Here is a 7,500-nt window from a genome sequence, read left to right on the forward strand (position 1 = left end):
CGCTTCGAACGGTCGAGGCGGCCAATCTCGACCTCAGCGGCGGCACTGGCGCGATACACGTTTCTGCCGCCAGGGGGGGGGGGGGTGGGGGGGGGGGGGGGGCAAGCCAGCCGGCCGGGGGCGCCCGGCGCCGATCCGGCGCTTACTCGACACGCTCGAGCATCCGAACCCGTCTTATCTACGGGACCGCCGTTGCCACTTGAACACCTTTCGCCGAGAGTATCCGGGCACCCCACCTACCCGCCGGAATCACGAACCACGAGGTAGAAGTCAGGAACCAACAGGAGAAGTCGTGAACTAAATGGCGAATTCATGAACCAAACGGAGAGAAGTCATGAACCGAGCGGTTTAGGGTCAGGGTGAGGGTTGTTAGGGTGAGGCCGTTAGGGTGAGGCCGTTGCTTCGAGCGGGAAGATGGGCAGCCCCGCCCCCCCCCCCCCCCCCCCCCGTTGGGTGGAAGGAAACCTCTGCTGCGGGCCCGGCAACCATCCCGAACGGACCCGCTGGGTCCAAATGTCTGCCGCGGGCGGTCCTGCTGCGGTCGCGGGTTCGTTGGAAACCTCTCCTGCTGCTGGCATGGCCACCCTCCCCCCCCCCGCCCGACTGACGACCCTGCGGGCCCGGCGACCCGGTGTCCCGTTGCCGCGCGGGGAGTGATCCTCGGGGCCGTGCCGGGCGGGCCCAGCGACACGAAGAGAGTGGGGGGGGGGTCGGAGGGAGTGGCACTGGGGAGAGAGGGGTGGGGGAGAGAGTGCCCCCCCCCCCATTAGGGGCGAGTTTATGCAGTCATCAGAGTTTATACCTAACCTCATGATGCTTTATTAGCCGGATAGGCTGTCTGACCTCGCCCCCAGTCCCTACTCCTTCCACTGGATTCTTCTTATACCCTCTTTTTCTTCGTGCCCCCCCCCCCCCCCCCCCCCCCCACGCAGGGAGGGTTCCAAGAGGGAGGAGGGAGGGAGGGAGTCCCGGGGCCGTGAGAGAGAGAGAGCCTCATTAGCTGCTAGGTTCACCTCATTAGCTGCTAGCTAACGCGTCAGACCTTTTACATTCTTTAGAGGATTGAAACCTCAGGGCCTTTAACCCCCGTTCACCGTTTACACTCAACGATCCTTCCGAACAAAACCCTTACACATCTGTCCGTCCAACTGACCCCCGAGATACCTAACACGCAGATTAACACGTCAGCGGTGATCGGCGTGTCATAGAGGAGTCACAAAGACGGGCAAAATAGAGTGGTTGAATAAAAAATACTCACTCAATTGGCCGTGATTTAACGTAGCACACAATGATGCCAAGCCCATGCAAAGTCCAGTGGCCCAAGCAAACAAATAAGATAGATCTGGCTCGGCGTTCCTCATCTCCACATCGTCACCCAGCACGCCGACGCCCAATAACAATTCCCCCGCAAATTGTGCACCTCGAGCGGCAGTACTTTAAACGGCGCCGTCTTCGGCGTGGACGGCATGAACCAAGTCGGCAAGCATCGTCACCCAGCACACAGACGTCCACTAACAATTCCTCCCCCCTGCAAATTGCGCGCCGCGAACGGCAGTACTTTCAAGTATGCCGCCTTCGGCGGGGACATCGTGAACCAAATCGGCAGGCAGGCGTCGTCAGCCGGTCGACCGACCCCCAGTTGCATTGCCCCAACGGCCATTGTGCACTTCGAACAGAACAGTGCTTTTAAAATATTCCGCCTGCCGCGTGTACATCATGAAACAAATGGAAAGGACGAACCGGGCGTGCAACCGATGCACGGAGAGTGACAGGTCGTCAAGCAAGTCCGTGGCAATCCGTCGGCCGACTCGGCCGCGGCCAGCAGAGGCGTTTTGGCCCGGGCGCGCCGAACTTTGCGCGCCCTCGGTATGCGTAACACTAGCACATGCCTTCAAAACTCACTACAAAATAACCCCAAAGTATGCCGCCTTCCCCGTGGGCCTTGTTACCAATATCTTGCCCTGCTTCCTGATGCCCTTATGGGGTCGGCTCTGTTCTTGCAGAACCCTCAGGTGGTGCAGAGTCTGGGCCATTTTATCAATATCTTGCCCTGATTCCTGATGCCCTTATGGGGTCGGCTCTGTTCTTGCAGAACCCTGAGGTGGTGCAGAGTCTGCGCCTTGTTATCAATATCTTGCCCTGCTTCCTGAAACCCTTATGGGGTTGGTTCTGTTACAAAACCCTCAGGTGGTGCAGAGTCTGGGCCACTTTATAAATAACTCTGCCTGCATTAGGGTCAGGGTCAGGGTTAGGGTTAGGGTTAGGGTTAGGGTTAGGGTTAGGGTTAGGGTTAGGGTTAGGGTTAGGGTTAGGGTTAGGGTTAGGGTTAGGGTTAGGGTTAGGGTTAGGGTTAGGGTTAGGGTTAGGGGTAGGGGTAGGGGTAGCGGTAGGGGTAGGGGTAGGGGTAGGGGTAGTTTGAACTACTGCCGCTCCAGGCGCGCACTGTGCGTGGGTAATTTTCAGTGGGCGTCGGTGTGCTGGGTGACGATGCCGCCCAGACTCTGCACCACCTGAGGGATCTGCAAGAACAGAGCCGAACCCGCAAGGGTATCGGGAAGCAGGGCAAGATATTGATAACAAGGCCCAGACTCTGCACCACCCGAGGGTTCTGCAAGAACAGAGCCGACCCCATAAGGGTATCAGGAAGCAGGGTGAGATAGTGACACCATTTGTAAAACCGGCAAATCCCACCCAGGAAACATTGCAAAAATTGGCCTCTAATGCTGGAACGTGGGTAAAGCCAAACAAACACGACACGTTTTAAAAGAACGTTACTAAAACAGCCTGGGATATGCCCATGACAAAGGATAGGCCGAACCTCACCAGAAAAAAAGAGAGGGAGACCACGGCAGAGCTGAGGGATAAACATGAGATGGTGATAAAACCAGCAGACGAGGGGAGCAGTAGGGTTACAAATTAATGTCAATATGGGGCCTGCTCCCACTGGGTAATAGACAAAAACATAGAACAGGGTGACAGGAGAGACTGGATAGCACAGAGGATAACCCGTGAGCGAAATAATGGGGTGTATGCAGTTCAATGTAAGGAGTGTACCTTACGGTACATAGGCGAAACAGGTAAAACAGCCTCAGCGGTGATCGACGTGTCAAAGAGGAGTCACAAAGACGGGCAAAATAAAGTGGTTGATTATAGACAATAGACAATAGACAATAGGTGCAGGAGTCGGCCATTCAGCCCTTCGAGCCAGCACCGCCATTCAATGCGATCATGGCTGATCACTCTCAATCAGTACCCCGTTCCTGCCTTCTCCCCATACCCCCTCACTCCGTTATCCTTAAGAGCTCTATCCAGCTCTCTCTTGAAAGCATCCAACGAACTGGCCTCCACTGCCTTCTGAGGCAGAGAATTCCACACCTTCACCACTCTCTGACTGAAAAGGTTCTTCCTCATCTCCGTTCTAAATGGCCTACCCCTTATTCTTAAACGGTGGCCCCTTGTTCTGGACTCCCCCAACATTGGGAACATGTTTCCTGCCTCTAATGTGTCCAATCCCCTAATTATCGTATATGTTTCAATAAGATCCCCCCTCATTCTTCTAAATACCAGTGTATACAAGCCCAATCGCTCCAGCCTTTCAACATACGACCGTCCCGCCATTCCGGGAATTAACCTAGTGAACCTACGCTGCACGCCCTCCATAGCAAGAATATCCTTCCTCAAATTTGGAGACCAAAACTGCACACAGTACTCCAGGTGCGGTCTCACCAGGGCCCGCTACAACTGTAGAAGGACCTCTTTGCTCCTATACTCAACTCCTCTGGTTACGAAGGCCAACATTCCATTGGCTTTCTTCACTGCCTGCTGTACCTGCATGCTTCCTTTCATTGACTGATGCACTAGGACATCCAGATCTCGTTGAACTCCCCCTCCTCCTAACTTGACACCATTCAGACAATAATCTGCCTTTCTACTCTTACTTCCAAAGTGAATAACCTCGCACTTATCTACATTAAACTGCATCTGCCATGTATCCGCCCACTCACACAACCTGTCCAAGTCATCCTGCAGCCTTATTGCATCTTCCTCACAATTCACACTACCCTCCAGCTTAGTATCATCTGCAAATTTGCTAATGGTACTTTTAATCCCTCCGTCTAAGTCATTAATGCATATCGTAAATAGCTGGGGTCCCAGCACCGAACCTTGCGGTACCCCACTGGTCACTGCCTGCCATTCCGAGAGGGACCCATTTATACCCACTCTTTGCTTTCCGTCTGTCAACCAATTTTCTATCCATGTCAGTACCCTACCCCCAATACCACGTGCCCTAATTTTGCCCACTAATCTCCTATGTGGGAGCTTGTCGAAGGCTTTCTGAAAGTCGAGGTACACCACGTCCACTGACTCTCCCCTGTCAATTTTCCTAGTTACATCCTCAAAACATTCCAGTAGATTTGTCAAGCATGATTTCCCCTTCGTAAATCCATGCTGACTCGCAATGATCCTGTTACTGCTATCCAAATGCTCAGCAATTTCGTCTTTTCTAATTGACTCCAGCATCTTCCCCACCACTGATGTCAGACTAACTGGTCTATAATTACCCGTTTTCTCTCTCCCTCCCTTCTTAAAAAGTGGGATAACATTTGCTATCCTCCAATCCACAGGAACTGATCCTGAATCTATATAGAACATTGAAAAATGATCTCCAATGCTTCCACTATTTCTAGAGCCACCTCCTTAGGTACCCTGGGATGCAGACCATCAGGCCCTGGGGATTTATCAGCCTTCAGTCCCATCAGTCTACCCAAAACCATTTCCTGCCTAATGTGGATTTCCTTCAGTTCCTCCATCACCCTAGGTTCTCCGGCCCCTAGAACATTTGGGAGATTGTGTGTATCTTCCTCAGTGAAGACAGACCCAAAGTAACGGTTTAACTCGTCTGCCATTTCTTTGTTCCCCATAATAAATTCCCCCGTTTCTGTCTTCAAGGGACCCACATTTGCCTTGACTATTTTTTCCCTCTTCACGTACCTAAAAAAACTTTTGCTATCCTCCTTTATATTATTGGCTAGTTTACCCTCGCACCTCATCTTTTCTCCCCGCATTGCCTCTTTAGTTAACTTTTGTTGCTCTTTAAAAGAGTCCCAATCCTCTGTCTTCCCACTCTTCTTTGCTATGTTATACCTCCTCTCCTTAATTTTTATGCTGTCCCTGACTTCCCTTGTCAGCCACAGGTGTCTCTTACTCCCCTTAGAGTCTTTCCACCTCTTTGGAATAAATTGATCCTGCAACCTCTGCATTATTCCCTGGAATACCTGCCATTGCTGTTCTACCGTCTTCCCTGCTAGGGCCTCCTTCCAGTCAATTTTGGCCAGCTCCCGCCTCATGCCTCTGTAATCCCCTTTGCTATACTGTAATACAGACACTTCCGATTTTCCCTTCTACCTTTCCATTTGCAGAGTAAAACTTATCGTGTTGTGATCACTGCCTCCTAACGGCTCTTTTACCTCTAGTCCCCTTATCAGATCAGGATCATTAAAAACACTCACTCTATTGGCCGTGATTTAACCTAGCACACAGTGTTGCAAAGCCCATGCAAAGTCCAGTGGGCCAAGCAAACAAATAAGATAGATCTGGCTCGGCGTTCCACATCTCCACATCGTCACCCAGCACGCCGACGCCCATTAACAATTCCCCCGCAAATTGTGCACCTCGAGCGGCAGTACTTTAAACGGCGCCGTCTTCGGCGTGGACGGCATGAACCAAGTCGGCAAGCATCGTCACCTAGCACACAGACGTGCACTAACAATTCCTCCCCCCGCAAATTGCGCGCCGCGAACGGCGGTACTTTCAAGTATGCCGCCTTCGGCGGGGACATCGTGAACCAAATCGGCAGGCAGGCGTCGTCAGCCGGTCGACCGACCCCCAGCTGCATTTCCCCAACGGACATTGTGCACTTCGTACAGAACAGTGCTTTTAAAATATTCCGCCTGCCGCGTGGACATCATGAACCAAATGAGCAGGCAGGCATCATATCATATCATATCATACACATACAGCCGGAAACAGGCCTTTTCGGCCCTCCAAGTCCGTGCCGCCCAGCGATCCCCGTACATTAACATTATCCTATACCCACTAGGGACAGTCAGCCCCCAGCACAACGACGCCCCCGCTAACAATTCCCCACGCACATGGTGCGCTCGAGCTGCAGCACTTTAAAGTACGCCGCCTTCGGCGGGGACATCGTGAACCAAAGGAGCAGGCAGCCATGGTCACCGCCAGCACAACGACGGCGCCGCTAACAATTCCCCGCGCACCTTGTGCGCTCGAGCTGCAGTACTTTAAAGTACGCCGCCTTCGGCGGGGACATCGTGAACCAAAGGAGCAGGCAGCCATGGTCACCGCCAGCACAACCACGGCGCCGCTAACAATTCCACGCGCACCTTGTGCGCTCGAGCTGCAGTACTTTAAAGTACGCCGCCTTCGGCGGGGACATCGTGAACCAAAGGAGCAGGCAGCCATGGTCACCGCCAGCACAAGCACGGCGCCGCTAACAATTCCCCGCGCACCTTGTGCGCTCGAGCTGCAGTACTTTAAAGTACGCCGCCTTCGGCGGGGACATCGTGAACCAAAGGAGCAGGCAGCGATGGTCACCGCCAGCACAACCACGGCGCCGCTAACAATTCCCCGCGCACCTTGTGCGCTCGAGCTGCAGTACTTTAAAGTACGCCGCCTTCGGCGGGGACATCGTGAACCAAAGGAGCAGGCAGCCATGGTCACCGCCAGCACAACCACGGCGCCGCTAACAATTCCCCGCGCACCTTGTGCGCTCGAGCTGCAGCACTTTAAAGTACGCCGCCTTCGGCGGGGACATCGTGAACCAAAGGAGCAGGCAGCCATGGTCACCGCCAGCACAACGACGGCGCCGCTAACAATTCCCCGCGCACCTTGTGCGCTCGAGCTGCAGTACTTTAAAGTACGCCGCCTTCGGCGGGGACATCGTGAACCAAAGGAGCAGGCAGCCATGGTCACCGCCAGCACAACCACGGCGCCGCTAACAATTCCACGCGCACCTTGTGCGCTCGAGCTGCAGTACTTTAAAGTACGCCGCCTTCGGCGGGGACATCGTGAACCAAAGGAGCAGGCAGCCATGGTCACCGCCAGCACAAGCACGGCGCCGCTAACAATTCCCCGCGCACCTTGTGCGCTCGAGCTGCAGTACTTTAAAGTACGCCGCCTTCGGCGGGGACATCGTGAACCAAAGGAGCAGGCAGCCATGGTCACCGCCAGCACAACCACGGCGCCGCTAACAATTCCCCGCGCACCTTGTGCGCTCGAGCTGCAGTACTTTAAAGTACGCCGCCTTCGGCGGGGACATCGTGAACCAAAGGAGCAGGCAGCCATGGTCACCGCCAGCACAAGCACGGCGCCGCTAACAATTCCCCGCGCACCTTGTGCGCTCGAGCTGCAGTACTTTAAAGTACGCCGCCTTCGGCGGGGACATCGTGAACCAAAGGAGCAGGCAGCCATGGTCACCGC

Source organism: Rhinoraja longicauda, unplaced genomic scaffold (assembly GCF_053455715.1).
Source record: "Rhinoraja longicauda isolate Sanriku21f unplaced genomic scaffold, sRhiLon1.1 Scf000169, whole genome shotgun sequence".
NCBI lineage: Eukaryota > Metazoa > Chordata > Chondrichthyes > Rajiformes > Arhynchobatidae > Rhinoraja > Rhinoraja longicauda.